This window comes from Cynocephalus volans, chromosome 1, assembly GCF_027409185.1.
Source record: "Cynocephalus volans isolate mCynVol1 chromosome 1, mCynVol1.pri, whole genome shotgun sequence".
Classification (NCBI taxonomy): domain Eukaryota; kingdom Metazoa; phylum Chordata; class Mammalia; order Dermoptera; family Cynocephalidae; genus Cynocephalus; species Cynocephalus volans.
In genome coordinates, this window is record NC_084460.1 from 233,527,035 (window position 1) to 233,542,165 (window position 15,131).

Consider the following 15,131-nt stretch of genomic DNA (forward strand, 5'->3'; position numbering starts at 1 on the left):
AAGCTGTCCAAGAACAGACTGTTTAAGGCTTTAAACTTGTGCCAAGTTTATTGAGGAATGTGAGACTGTGTACTTGCAGATTACCTCAATGCTATATAGTTTGTATTCTAAAATTTTCTCACAGTGTAATATTCAGAGCCTTTTCAAATCTTCCAATCTATGATTATGTGATCCTAAATGAGTTGTGTATGTTAATGTATCCTAAAGATACTGTGTTATTGTGAACAGCACCAAGGTTGGGTGTTGCTAGGAAGCAAAGTGAAAAAAGAAAAAGACGGTGACCCTCCCTGTATGGTCCTGGGAGGGAGCTATCTTGCCATTACGATTACACAGAAACTTGTCTCAAGTAGGTGTCAGAAGAAACCCATCAAGGAAAGACTTCTATTTGTGCCTTGCATTTGGGTGCCCCATTTGTATGCTGCAGGTCTTTTAGTCACATTTGTATGTTGGCAAACTATATTTACAAAAAAAAAAAAAAAAATTCACAGCAGATAATTATATCTTTAAAATAGTTTGATGATAAGCTTGCTTTGTCTATATTCTAGAAAACAATTTTTTAACATTAAAAAAATGGAAAGCTAAGGAGAACACTTGATAATGGTATATTCACTTCAATTTCATTTTTTAAGAGTATTTTTAGGGTCACAGCAACATTAAGAGAAGGTACAGAGATTTCCGATACCCCCCTTCCCCCCCATATGCATAGCCTCCCCCCTTATCAAAAGTTCTCACTAGAGTGGTACATTTGTTACTATCGATGAACCCCAGTGACACATCATAATCACTCACAGACTGCAGTCTATGTTAGGGTTCACTTTTGCTGTTGTACATTCTGTGGATTTAGACAAATGTATAATGACATGTATCCATCATTCTAGCATCATAACAGAGTATCTTCACTGCCCTGAGAGTCTTCCGAGCTCCACTTATTCATCAGTCCCTCTCCACTAACCCTTGGCAACCACTGATCTTTTTACTGTCTCCAAAGTTTTGCCTTTCTAGAATGTCATATAGTTGCAATCATGCAAAATATAGCCTTTTCAGATTGGCTTCTTTCACTTAATCATATGCATTTAAGGTTCCTCCATGTCTTTTCACGGCTTGCTATCTCATTTCTTTTTAACACTGAATAATATTCCATTGTCTGGTTGTACCACTATTTATTAATCCATTCACCTACTGAAAGACATCTTGGTTGCTTTCAAGTTTTGGCAGTTATGAATAAAACTGCAATAAACATCCATGTACAGGTTTTTGTGTGGACAAAACTTTTCACCTCCTTGGGGTGAAAAGCAGGAGCACAACTGCTGTATCCTACTGTAGGAGTATAGTTAGTTTTATAAGAAACCACCAAACTGTCTTCCAAAGTGGCTGCACCAGTTGGCATTCCCACCAGAAGGAATGAGAGTGTTCCTATTGTTGGAATGAGCAGGACGTAAGCCATGTTAGGACTTAATACCACCTGGGCTGCAGGAAATGTTAAAAGAGCTTTTTTTCTTAGCATGTTTTTCTCTGAGTTCCCTCTTTACCCATGGTTATTTGATATATTTTAAACCTTGGTTATGGGGCAGGATGACATTATTTACATAAATGTAAAGTTGTTTCCCAGTCAGCTGGAACTGCAGACTTGCAACAAGACACATACTATCCAGTCCCTGAGAAACCGAGGAAGACATCTATAAAGCTGGACTCTGAGATAACAGCAAGGATGAGAACAGAAACCAGACAGAGCATTGGCACGACCTTGTACCTCACTCCTTGCATGGTGCACCAGCAGCTCATGTCTCTTTACCTTCTGATTTTCATTTCCCACATTCCATTCCCTCAGCCCCCTCTTTAAAAACCCCTCAGTAAACCTGAGTCTTTGGGATGGCTTTAGCCTGGTCTTTCTCCTTCAGGTTTACCAGAGAGATGGGTTAACCTAATATCTTTTCTCAGATCACTGGTATTCCTGAATAAAAGCTGACTTCCATTTTCACCAACATTTGACTTTTGAGTTGGTTGTTTTTGTTTGTGGGCAGGCAGCTGGACTTGGGTTTGTTAACAAGATTTTGGCAAGCCTAAACCAGGAGCCAAATGCCCTGGGGTAATAGATCTTGAGGAGCCAAGCCAGGCTTCTTGTTTGGGGTCAGCAGCCAGACTTGGGCCTGGTAACACTATTACTCCACATTCTGGCCAGCATTTGGTGTCAGTGTTCCAGATTTTGGCCCTTCTAATAGGTATGTAGTGATATGTCATCGTTTTAATTTGCATTTCCCTTATGACATAAGATATGATCTTTTCATATGCCTATTTGCTCTCTGTACATCCTCTTTGGTGAAGTGTCTGTTAAGGCCCATTTTTAAATCACGGTGATGTCTGGCGCATTTTAGTTGAGTTGTTTGTTTTCTTGTTGATGAGTTTTAAGAGTGCTTTGTGTTTCATTTCATTTTTGTACCCAAGAAAATAAGAATCATTTGAGTTCCAAGAGCTGTGGCCATCCTCTTACCCTATACTATTCTTTGTTAAGTTGGGCACAGACATCAATTCAATGAGAACATTTCTTTCACAATGATCAGAAGATTATGAGCTCACACATTTTTTTGATACTCCCAAAGTTAGTCAAACTATGCAATTTCTTCCCTGTAGGCCTGGAAGGTTGTATGTGATTAGACTCACTTCCTCACCTCCTCTCACAAAGGATAATCCAAAAATGTTCTGTTCTTTTTAAAAAATTTTTATCGTGGAAAACTTTTATACAAAAGGAAAGAAAATAGTATAATAAATCCCCATGTCCCTATCACCCAGTTTCAACAACTATCACTTTATGGAAAATATTGTTTCATTTATATCCTCACCTGCAGGATTATTTTGAAGCAATCTCAGATATCATTTTACCCACAAATAGTTCAGTATGTATCTATAAAAGGAACGGTCTTTGGGCTGAGCCTGTGGCGCACTCGGGAGAGTGCGGTGCTGGGAGCGCAGCGAGGCTCCCACCGCGGGTTCGGATCCTATATAGGAATGGCCCGTGCACTCACTGGCTGAGTGCTGGTCACGAAAAAGGCGGAAAAAAAAAAAAAAAGGAAAGGTCTTTTCTTTTGTGACCAAGTCCTACACAAAGCATAACCACAATACCACTCGCACACAAAATATTTAAATAATCCTTTAATACCATAAGATATTCAACCACAATTCACATTTTTCCATTGTTTCACCCCCTCCCCCAACTTCTTTGCTTTAATCACGATCTAAATAAGATTCATACATTTTGACGGTGAACATGCCTTTGAATCTTTTTTAATCTATTAGTTCCCTTCCACTTTCTCTCTCTGTTTCTTACAGATTGGAAGTTAGATTTAGAGGCTTGATAATTCAGGTTTGACTTTTTTTTTCTGGACTACTACATAGGTGAAGTTGCAGTCTTCCATTTGTGGCAAACAATATCAAGATTTCTCTTTTTGTGCTGTTAGCAGATATTGGTAATCAATGCTTAGATATATTAATTCATTAGGGAGGCACAAAATGATAGTATTTTAATTCTATCATTCCATTTTCATTAATTATTTGGAATATTGCAATAAGGAGAAACTTTCTCCACCAATCTTTTGGTCATCCAGTGGTACAGCTTGTAGAGAAAAGACTAAAAAATGCATGGTTTTCTCCTTTCTCATCCATTTTCAAATAATACATTTGCTCCCTTGAATCCTCGAAAGGTGATGAATGAGTTTTGTTTTGTTTCGAGAACACACACAGGATGAATTTTTAAACCACTGCTCTTATTGCTCTGGCTGATGTTCATATTGTTCCATCTTTATCTAATGGAAGCAACCCCCTTCAAGTTGACTTACAAGTTCTTTTGACAGTTCTGCTTCTTTGTTTTCTGTCATGAAATGATAATCTATTCTAATCTTGTACATTTTCTGTCCCACTCATGCAATGAACCATTTCTCCAAGGAACTCTGGTTCCTTTTAGTGGAAAAGGTATTTGGATACCACAGTCTTGTTCAATGTGTTATGCATTTGTTGTTGTTTCTAGGCCACTGCAGTGGACAGAACTAGGAAATATGTTTTTAACTTTTTTTGAGATAAAATATTTTTTGAATTCATATAGATTTTTACCAACTTTATTGATGTTATATGTGCATTTCCTTTATCCCATGCCACAAATCTTGATTTTTTTTTTAAAGGACACTATCATAATTATTCATGTGCCTTGAACTGCAATATCCCAAATAGCCTTGGAATAACAATGCCTGTACCACCACATATACTATCAGTAAATTTATAGAAAATGGTGGTTTTTAAAAAATGTTCTTTTTGTCCTTAAAGTGTATCTCTCTAGGGATGTATAATCAGAATACTATGCTTTAAACCCATTTAGAACAAATCCTATCTGATGGCTAATATTTTTAAATGGTAATATACAGTGTAATGTGTGACAAAATGGACCTTCATGTATACTTGTAAAATTTTTAATTGGTACAGCTTATCTAGATTTCAATTTTGCAGCAACAAAAAAGCACAAGCCTAAAAAATGTTATATTCTTTAATTCAGTAACTGTATTTCTAGGGAATTATTTTAAGAATACAATGAAATATGGCACAAAGATTCACATAAAAGAATGTTCATTAAAGTTATTTATAAAAATGAGAAATATCCTAAAAACAGAACAATAGGAGAATGATTACAGAACATATGAAAAGTGAAATGTTCACCATGTCTCTCATGAAGATTTTTAAAGACAAGGGGAAATGCTCATAATATACTTTTAAAAAATGGACCCAAAACTTTATATGTAGTATTATCTCAATTTTAGAAGTAAGGTGCATAGAAAAAGCAGAATGTAATAAACCAAAATATTGACAGTGTAGTAATTTTTTTCTCTTGATGCTATGTTATTGCACTTTATTTACAATGTGCACTTTATAACTTTAGAATAAAAATACTTAAAAAGACATAAGTATAAATTGTAAAAAATGAGAAACTAGAAGATAATATGTGTAAAGTATTATTTATTCTTGAGTTGAAATTTTATAAAAACTATTGAAAATTTTTAAATGAAAAATAATATATTTTGTCATATAAAATAAAAAACTTCATTAAGCAAAATAATCATTAATACAATTAAAATGTAAATACTAAATTTACTTTTAAGTTACTACATACACATATATTATTCACAAAGGCACAATATTAATCCATCAAGAAAAAAACAAAAACCCTAGTGGAATTAAATAAGTAAATGAAATACAGTACATAGAATTAATTCAAATGATCAGTAAACATAAGAAAGACTCTCATAGAAGCCTAGTATATAATGATTTCTTCATTTTACACATGAGAAAAGTGAGGATCAAAAAGATTAAATCAGTTGCGCAGGTGAATAATGACAATGTTGAAATTCACCCTTGTAACTTTGGAGTAAGACCTCATGCCCTGTCACACTGAGGCCTGAGGAAACCCCAGTGGCCCTCATCTAGATATGTCTTCTTGTGGCTCTAAACCTCTTTATCCCCCAGCTTTACTGAGGTATACTTCACAAATAAAAATTGTATATATATATAAGGTGTACATACAGCGTGATGTTTCAATATCAGTATATATTGTGAAAAATTACCAAAATCAAACTAATTAACATATCCATCACCTCACATAGTTCCTTTTTTTTTTTCTTGTGTGGCGAGAACACTTAAGATCGAGTCTCTTAGCAGATTTCAAGTATACAATATAGCATTATTAACTATAGTCACCATGGTATACATTAGATCTCCAGAACTTACTCATCCTGCACAACTGAAGCTTTGTACCCTTTGACGAATATCTCCCCATTTCCTGCACATGTATCCCAGCCCTTGGCAACAACCATTCCACTCTCCACTTTTATGAGTTTCTATATGCTGCATATAATTGAGATCATGCAGTATTTGTCTTTCTGTGTCTGGCTTATTTCCCTTAGCATAACGTCCTTCGGGTTCATCCATATTTGCAAAAGGAGGATTTCCTTCCTTTTAAAGGAAATCCTTTTTTTGTGGTTCACCTTTATAGTCAAGTGTTCTTGCGGTTAGAATGAGGAATATTCTTCTATCCCTGAATGACAGACTCACTACATTTAAATTAAACTGTATGACTCAGTTATTGCTTGGTTCTAAACAGACCATACTTCTTCCATTAAGCTTTTAATGTTAAAGTAATTATATGTTCACCATTATTAAAAAGTCAAAATGTATTTTAAGCCCTTCTTCAGTCTAATTGGAGAGAATGTCTTGTGGTATTGAATATTTTATATTTAACCAATCACTTAATCTAGAAGCAATGTAAGGAGTATTTTTTATGACTTTCATACATTTATCTGTTAGGTTGTTCTCTTTATGCATTCAAACATAAGTGATACTATTTTCAGGCTTTAAACATTTATTGCAGTGATATTTCCTTCCATTGTCTGCTCTCTATTTGTTGGATGACAGATATGACCATAAATTCAAGCACATTCCCATGCTAAAAATGTTCTAACTGACTTGTTCGTTAGGGCATTTTTACATACAAACTAGAAGTCTACAGGATGCCTTTAAAAAGTTTTCTTCATTTGTAACATTGTTTTTACCATAGTTAAAAAGAAAATGTCAGTGAGACCTAAAGAAAAGGCATGGCTTGTGTGTTTCAATTTTAGGCAATGATAGGAAAATTTGCTTTTGATCACATGATTACAGGTAGAACAAACAAATGGGCTTAAGTGTTATAGCAAGAAATCAAGAATTACAGTCTTTTTTCCTCCCCAAATCTCCCCTGAAAGGTTATCACACATTCTCATCAGTAACAGACGCCCTAGTTGGGCATAATAGACTCTCCAGGAGGTGGCTGCTCATTTAACCAAGTTTCCTAGCTGATTGTTATAAACCTGCCTTCCCAAAGGACAAGGACCCCTATATACCAGGCTTCTCAAACTTGAATGTGCACATGAATGACCTGTGGTTCTTGTTAAAACCGGATTCTGGTTCAGCAGGTTTGAGGTGCTGCATATCTAAAGAGCTCCCAGATGATGCCAACCAATGCTGTTGGTCCACAGACCATACTTTGCAGGGCAAAGTGGCATAACCTCCTCCTGGCTCTTAATCACCAATAGATGCTGCACATATGTGAACTGAATTATGGGTCTGATGAATTTGTCTTTATCTTGTCTGTGGTTCAGTTATGCTCTGCTTTTAGGGAATTTCCTCTAATCAAAGGGAGCAATTACAGAATTTATGAATCCATTCACCACAGTTATTTAATTGTTTGTTTGGTGTTTCCTGCAAGTGATCTTTCCCTTGAGTAGAACAGCAGGAACAAGGAAAAGAAAGAAGACAATGAGAGCTGGCCTTGCATGCTGGTCAGCAGTAATTCCTGCACATCAGCCCAATGGTAAAGCAAGTGGAGTTGAAGAGTCCCTCTATCTCCCTGTGAACTCCCATACTTCCTTGGGATCTAAACCCTGGAAATCTGGGGTTTTGTGGTTCTGCTCTATATCTGCTTTATTGTCTCCAGCTTGTCTTTCCTTCCCTTTCTTAACCTCCCTTCAAAATCATCTGCCATGGTCCAATCCATAAATTTTGTTGAACACTTATTTTGTACAAGGTGGTCTAATCACTGAAAAGGAATCAATGGTCACTGTTCTTAAGCTGTATAATATCTATATATTTAAAAAAAGACATGCAGACATAAATAACAAAGAAGTTACTTAAAAGCTGTTTTTCAACAGAAAACACAAGGCAGTACCTAGAAGGTCAGGATTAGGGGAAACCTTAAAGATCATCAAGTTCAATTCTTATCCAGCACATGAACTGCTCCTACCACATTGTGGGCAATTGTTTGTCAAACCTCTGTTTAAGTCGTTCCAGGCACAGAGGGTTCACTGAGTCCCAGGGTAGCCCATGCCAACATTAGACAGCTCTAATTGTTAGAAAGTTCTTATTTACACCGGATTGTCCCTTCTATTAATTGTCAGATATACCCATAGGTTGCAGAGGAAGAAAACTTATCGCTGGAAAAGGCTGATGAGACTCTTAGAGAAAGGAGGTATTTGGGCAGAACCTTAAGTTCGGCTGGAATTTAGGGAGGTGTAAAGAAGTGGGAAGGGCAGCATTCTTATTCTCATAGAATCATACTTCCTAATTTTTAATCTGGATCCTCTAATGTATGCTCCAGTGTTAATGGATGTCTCCATTTTAAATACTGAAGAGCAATCAACAATATGTCAGACACTGTAGTATCATTTCATAGATGATATTTGAGAAAACTAGTAGAGTTTCCAGATTCTCCTCACTTAAAAAGTAGATGATTATCCACCCACTACAGCTGAGTCTTCTCTAATCAAATTCTGAAAGGCTAGATATATTCATAGGACAAATGAAACAGGCAGACACACAGTTGTCTGGAGAACATCCAGTGTTGGGTGAAACATTATGATGGCTGAAGACAAGCTGCAAAGGCCTGTGGGAGCACAGTGTTAAGCCATGTGGCTCCACTACTGAGAAACCACAGCAGCAGCTGGTCAACCCCCGCTACCCATCTGGGTGGGACAGCTCTATTTAAAGCAATGAACCCAAGTTTTAGTTCTATGTAAGGCAGAAATCTTTTGGGGCTTCTCTTTTCATGAACAAAGTCACCAGAAATGCAATTCTAAATATAAATGACAGAGAGTACATTTACATGAGGGATGGAAAAACAAATGTGTATAGACAGCTTCCATCTGAGTTTTTCTTAGGAAGAGAATAGCATTTGTGATGAGGGGAAAAAAAAATTACAAGGTGGTGGTAGGGTATCGGGGGTAGTGTGTGTGCGAGCATGCACGCGTGCATTATGGGGGTGGTCTCTTAGAGGCCTGGAGGTGCTGGGACCTCCCTGAGGAAGGCAGAGGGAAATATTTGTCAATCTGGAGAAGAAGATGGCAAATGACAGGAATAAAGGAGGAGTTTGGACGGTGTCATCTGAAGACTGGTCAAAGGCCATGCTCTGGAATGTGACTCGTCCTTGCAACCCCTCTAAATCTTCAAAAGATAAAATAACAACAATAAAAATGTACACACTGCATGATGTGGGTGGACTTTTGTGGGAAATGCTGAAGAAATTATGTTTTGTATTTAGAGTACTGTGGAGTTTTACAGATACAGAGCAAAACAATGACTTATGGCAGCATGAAGTGTGAGAAGGAAAGCCAGAAGGATTTGCAGAAATGATGGAGTAGGCTCTGAACTGTGGAATGCAGTTTAAGATCAAGTTTAACCAGATCACCTGGGAACAAACGGTACTCAGCTGACATTTAGGTTACACATATAAAATTATTTATTTCTAGGAAACTCCATTTGAAGCTAACAATTTTTTAATCGCTTATTTTGTTTTTTAAAATGTCTACTTTGAAAGGTCAGACTGTCTTGCAGAATAGAGAATATCTCCCACTGTGTTTGTACAATTGAGTAGCCCCTTCTACAAAGCCCTAGAGTTTTCTAAGCCCGATTTTTCTAAATGTTCAAGCTTATTTTCCTTCCCTTTTCTAATCTTACAGCTTTTTAAAAAAAGTCTAAATTCATTTTTAAATGCTTTGAGACATAAAAACATAAAAGCCAAGGTCGTATTACTGTTTACAGTCTGTCTATATCTTTCACACAGGGGAACAGTAGTTAAACATGTAGCTTAGAAAATTCTTTTTAAGACTTTATAAGAATGCAAAATTATGGGCCGAGCCTGTGGCGCACTTGGTAGAGTGCTGCGCTGGGAGCGCAGCGACGCTCCCGCAGCGGGTTCGGATCCCATATAGGAATGGCCAGTGCACTCACTGGCTGAGTGCTGGTCACGAAAAAGACAAAAAAAAAAAAAAAAAAGAATGCAAAATTATGTCTGGAGGAAAAGTCAGAAATGACCCATAGGCTGCCTTTCTAAGAGAAAATAATTTTTATTTTCTCTTAGAAGATACTTTACTATCTTCTCTCCCAGAACCTAAGAAATTAAAGAGCTATTTTATGTGATGGGACTGGACTCTAAGAAGCCTGGACTGAATTCCTTTTTCTGGAACTGGCCTTGCTATCCTCTGGCAAAACAAACTTTAAAAAATGTTCAATACATAGCTGCCACTGTGTCTTGTAAATAAAAATTTCCAAAGTCTTTCAAATTTTAAGCTGTAAACCGAGATGTTGCCTGAGGTGTTTTTCTTACATTGCCGCCTGCTTGTTCCTGAAACCCCTCTTCTTTTCAGTACTGTACTTAACTGTCTGCTGAGGTTAAGCAAGGTGAAGGTTGTAACTAAATCATGAAGGCTTTTCGTTTAAAGTTTTGTATCTTTGCTTCTTTCAAAAAAGTATTAGATGGAAGAGTTAATATAGGTTTTCCTGGTGGGTTATAAATTTAAATATGAGTTAAATACATCTAAATTAAATAAGTTCAAGTCATTAAATCTTTATCAAGAATCTTAAATGACTAAGATATATGAGCATACGCTGGCAGAGATAAAACTAAATATTATATGTTCTTAGGTCTCAAGTAGCTTGTACTTAAGAAAGATACAAGTTTATTTAGTAATTGAAACAAGTGAAGAGATATGTGCTGACTGGTCTATACTTGAGTTGTTTAAAGAATATTCCTAATAAATTTTCCGATGATTCTCTGTATAGTAAAGCAAACAAGAAACCCAATTTAATAATCTAAAGCAGCTTGTTGGATGAATGGCCACATCACATAAAACTGCTACTTTATTGAATGACAATCATTATAGCTAAAAAAATCCAATAAAATGATTTGTATGGCTATTGGTACAATTAACCATTTTCTCTTTTATACCATAAATCTCAAGTCAAATATTTAAGTGTTCACTACATTCCAAGACATCATGCCATGAGTTTTGAAGAATAAAGAGACTTGAAAACACACTCTCTGTCCTTTTAGTTTTCTGGTTGGCCAGACAGGGATCTCCTTCGTATAATATAAACATAAGAATTACAGAATTCCAAAGAAGGAAGAACTAACTTGTAGTTAGGGTTGTCAGGAATGGCACATAGAGAAGGCTGAAGGATTGTCAGAATTTTGATGGGGGTTTTGGGCATATCAGATGACAGAATGGTAAGAATTGAGCAGCAAAGGCAGAAGGTACACAGAGCATTTTTAGTGTAATGAAATGCTTTAGTTATGCTAGAATAGAGGGCTCCTTCCTGCTATCATGAACAATCAGGCCAGAACAACACGTTGAGGCCATATTATGAAAGCTTTAAACACGGGCAATGGAGTTTGTACTTTATCCTATAAGCACAAGTGTTTCATGGAAAGCTTTTGAGCAAGCAAGTGATGTTACCAAAGAATCAATTTAATAAGATGGTTCTTGAAGTGATACACAAATTACCTTGGAGGGGGAAGAGCCTGAAGGCAGAGTGCTCAGATAAGAGGCCAAGGCATTAGTCCGGATGTTAGTTGGAAAAGACCAGACTCAGGGGACAATTAGGAATGAAGGACAGACTAAACCTGGTTTTTGTTTGTTTTTGTTTTGATGGAGCATTTAGCATATTGCTATAAATGGGTAATATAACAAAAATGCCGAAGTTAAATGTGTGGGTAATCTTCATTGTTGATGAGTGAACATTCACAGAATGTCAGTGTCGTATAAAAGACAGCCACATGAATTCTTTATCTAAACGACGATATCAAGACCATTGTTCATAACCCAGTTTTACTCATGTTCCCTGTGTAATTTTCCAAGTGAGACATTCCATTGACAGTTTAATCCTGGAAACCTTGTTGTGCTTTTGATGAACTGTTATATTTTCTTCTTTCTCATAATAAGAGCTACGAAGCTCAGGCAATCTTCTCTGAATGCCAGCAGGCTCGGAACCAGGCTTTCAGTTTAACCACCACTGCTGCGTTGACTGTGAACTCTAATCTGCTTTCTCCTTTGTTCTAATCCCTCCTCCCCACCCCTCCCACTACTCTTCACTAATCTTACTGTCTTGGTTTCTCCTCTGCACTCAATGTCTCTAAATGATTTTTCAAAGAAGCAAAGGATAAATACAGTACGTTTAATATGTGCCAATAGCTCTCCCTCCTGTCTCCAGCCTCAGTTTCTTCCCTGAACTCCAGCATGCTATTCCAACATCTTGCTTGTATTTCGCCCCAGCCTCTAAACAGGTGGCCCTGTCTAGCACTTCCTTATGTCCAACCTCCAATCTTATTCATATGTGGCCCCGGAATCAACAGCATCAGCATCACCTGAGAACTTTTCAGAAATGTAAATGCTCAGGCCCCACTCCAGAGTACTGAATCAGAAACTCTGGGGGTAAGGTCCAGCAATGTGTGTTGTAACAAGTCCTCCAGGTGACTGTAACACAGGCTGAAGTTTGAGAACCACGGCTCTAGAGAAGGACTACTCTTTTCTTTCTCTCCTGGTCTATGCGTTCTCTAGCTCATGGTGTCTGTGGTCCACTCTGCAAATTTGGCAAATTCTTTATACACTTTTTAGAATAAATATATATTCTATTACTTGGCATTATTGGAAACAGTCCAAGAAAGGCAGTTTACCCATTCTGATTTTTGAAGATGGTTCAGTTAGGATTGAGATTAAAGGTTCTATTGTTAGTGAAGTGGACTAGGACCCAATTCCTAAATTACACAAATGCCATCCAATTGATATCTTTAAAGGAAATGTGTTGCTAAATGTTCCCATTAGTATGTAAAGAGATTATTGCTCCCCACCCACCTTTTTAAAATTAAGAAGCACTTTATAAATTTAAATGTACTGACAGCTTCTAAAACTGGTTTGAAATGTTCAAGTTGTTTTGGTAAGGAAAAGAAGTAGCCAGAAAGTAAGGAGTTTCAGTGGAAATCTCTTATTAAATAGAGGCAGAAAATAGATTGGGGGAGGGGGGGTGTCTTGCAGTTCTGCAGGGTGGCAAAATAAAGAAATAGACAAGTATTATTGCAAAATAAATGAGTTTCTAAGATTTATTTAATTATAATTTGAAAGATGTCAGTAATCCATGCAGCTAATAAGTGGGTCAGAGCAGTCTTGTTCTACAGTTGATTACATTTAATTACTGGGTCAAAGGCGGTCTTGTTCTATAAACAAACAAACATTTATTAGGCATTAATGCTGCATGCATTTCTACCAGGAGCTTTTCATCTACTTGAAGAGTCAAGGTTAGCAAAGTCTAAAGCAACACCCAAAACACAAGATAATAGATGGTTAAGTGCTAAAGTATGTTATCCTTGATGTGCTTTTTTTTTTGTACACTCAGAAATCTCATCCCTCATGACTTTATCTAATAACTATGTAGGTCAGTGTTCTCAGTCTTGAGTAATGTGGGGATGGACTGCTGCAAAAATTTCTTACATTCCCTCAGTACGGGATGAAAACATTTTATTACTATTTTACCTAAACTTGTACCAATCTAAAAATAGATACAAACTGCTTAGGCTTATGACTCTTAAACTACTATTTAAAAAACCCCAACAATTTTCAATTTAAATACAGAAAAGCTATACATTCAACAGAATTCAAATTAATTTAATGGCACGGGTGATGTTTAATTGAAACAAAAGTCACCACTCAAAGCCTGAGCATGGTTCTGCCTGCTATGGTGGTTTCCTTTGTGTTCAATCGACCTTTCTCACTGTGAGTCAGGGATGACTTGGCTCCCAAACTACTGAGAAGCCATCCTTTATATACTTCCTGTGGGTTTTTCTTTCTTCTTCTTTTTTTTTTGTCTGCAATTTGTACAAACACATCGTGTATGTATTAACTCTGCTTATGATATTTTCTCATTATTTGGCAATAATTAATAGATTTCAACCTGATTGAAATACAAAAAAAAAGGTGAGAAATACAATCTTGGGCAATACTTGGTATAAGGAAGCCATCCACATGCCAGCAAGTTTTCTCTTGTTACTTTTTAAAGATCATCATAGATATGAAGACACGAAATCCTCATTAAAAGACATTAAAATTCCCCATTAAAAACTGAGGGTATCTGTGGTGGACACAGCTGTGCCTCCCAGATCCCCATACAAGGAAGCATGTGGTGCCCCAGCTGCCCCAGCCCGCAGCTCTCAGTTCCTCTAAGGTTTTTTCATCTGCAAACAGCTGCCTAGCCCAAGGCTGGAACTCATCCTTCCCCAGATGCCCACATTCACTGACTGATCGAGGCAATTCCTCTCAACAAGGACAACTCCGATGGGCCCTATGTGCTCCAGACTCCCCGCATGCATCGCAGCTCCACCGCTCCCTCCGATCCTGCTTCCCCCATTCCATTAGTGATAATCCCTAATAAATATCCTGCCTGACAAACTTTGTCTCAGTGCCTATTTCCAAAGAAATGAGTAGCCAAGAGCTCTCAGCAGCCTCTCAGAGGACTCCCCAGAGGAGTGAGGATGCATCTTCTGTAGTCCTGATTCTTCTTGCAAACTTCTGTCCTCAAAGTTCAGCTTCGGGTTGTGTATTCCTGCCAGCTCTTCAAGCCCAACAGGTCCAAATCTGATGCATAACCCATCTCATAGGCTTGAGCCTGAGCACAATTTGTGTTTTTTGCCCATGTTATAATTTATTTAATGTTGCTACCAGCACCTCCCCAGAGTATCAAGAGTTGAAAGACAGTTTTGATTCCTCATACACCTTGCTCTGCAGTCTGCTATTCATGCTTCTTAACATGGGGAGAATTTGCTCATTTCCTCAGGGATCCACTTCCCCCTAAACAAGGATGTGACTGAAATGATAATAAAGAGCTTCTGTTTGCTCTTGGGATATCTTTTTTTTTTTTTTTTTAAATAGTTTTGGGTTTCCTTCCCTTCAATTGCACAGACTTTAAAGACAAAAAAAATTTTCTTTCTCCTAAAAAACAAATATGTGAAATTCCAATCCACAATCACCTACTTATTTTGGAGCACACTGTATTGGCTCACATATTAAATAAGAGAGGAATGCTTTGAGGGGATGGCACCCAATGCTTAAAGGCTTAAGACAAAATGTTAATTTTGTCCCAGATTAATGTAAAATACATTCAATTTTTGTTTCTTCTTTATCTTTTACATTGCACTAAAGAGTAAAGAAAACCAGGTCTTGATAAGTGCCAAAATAATAATTTTATAATATAGACACCAAAACACATGTGAATGTTTATTATGTGGTTTAGAAGTCTATGAA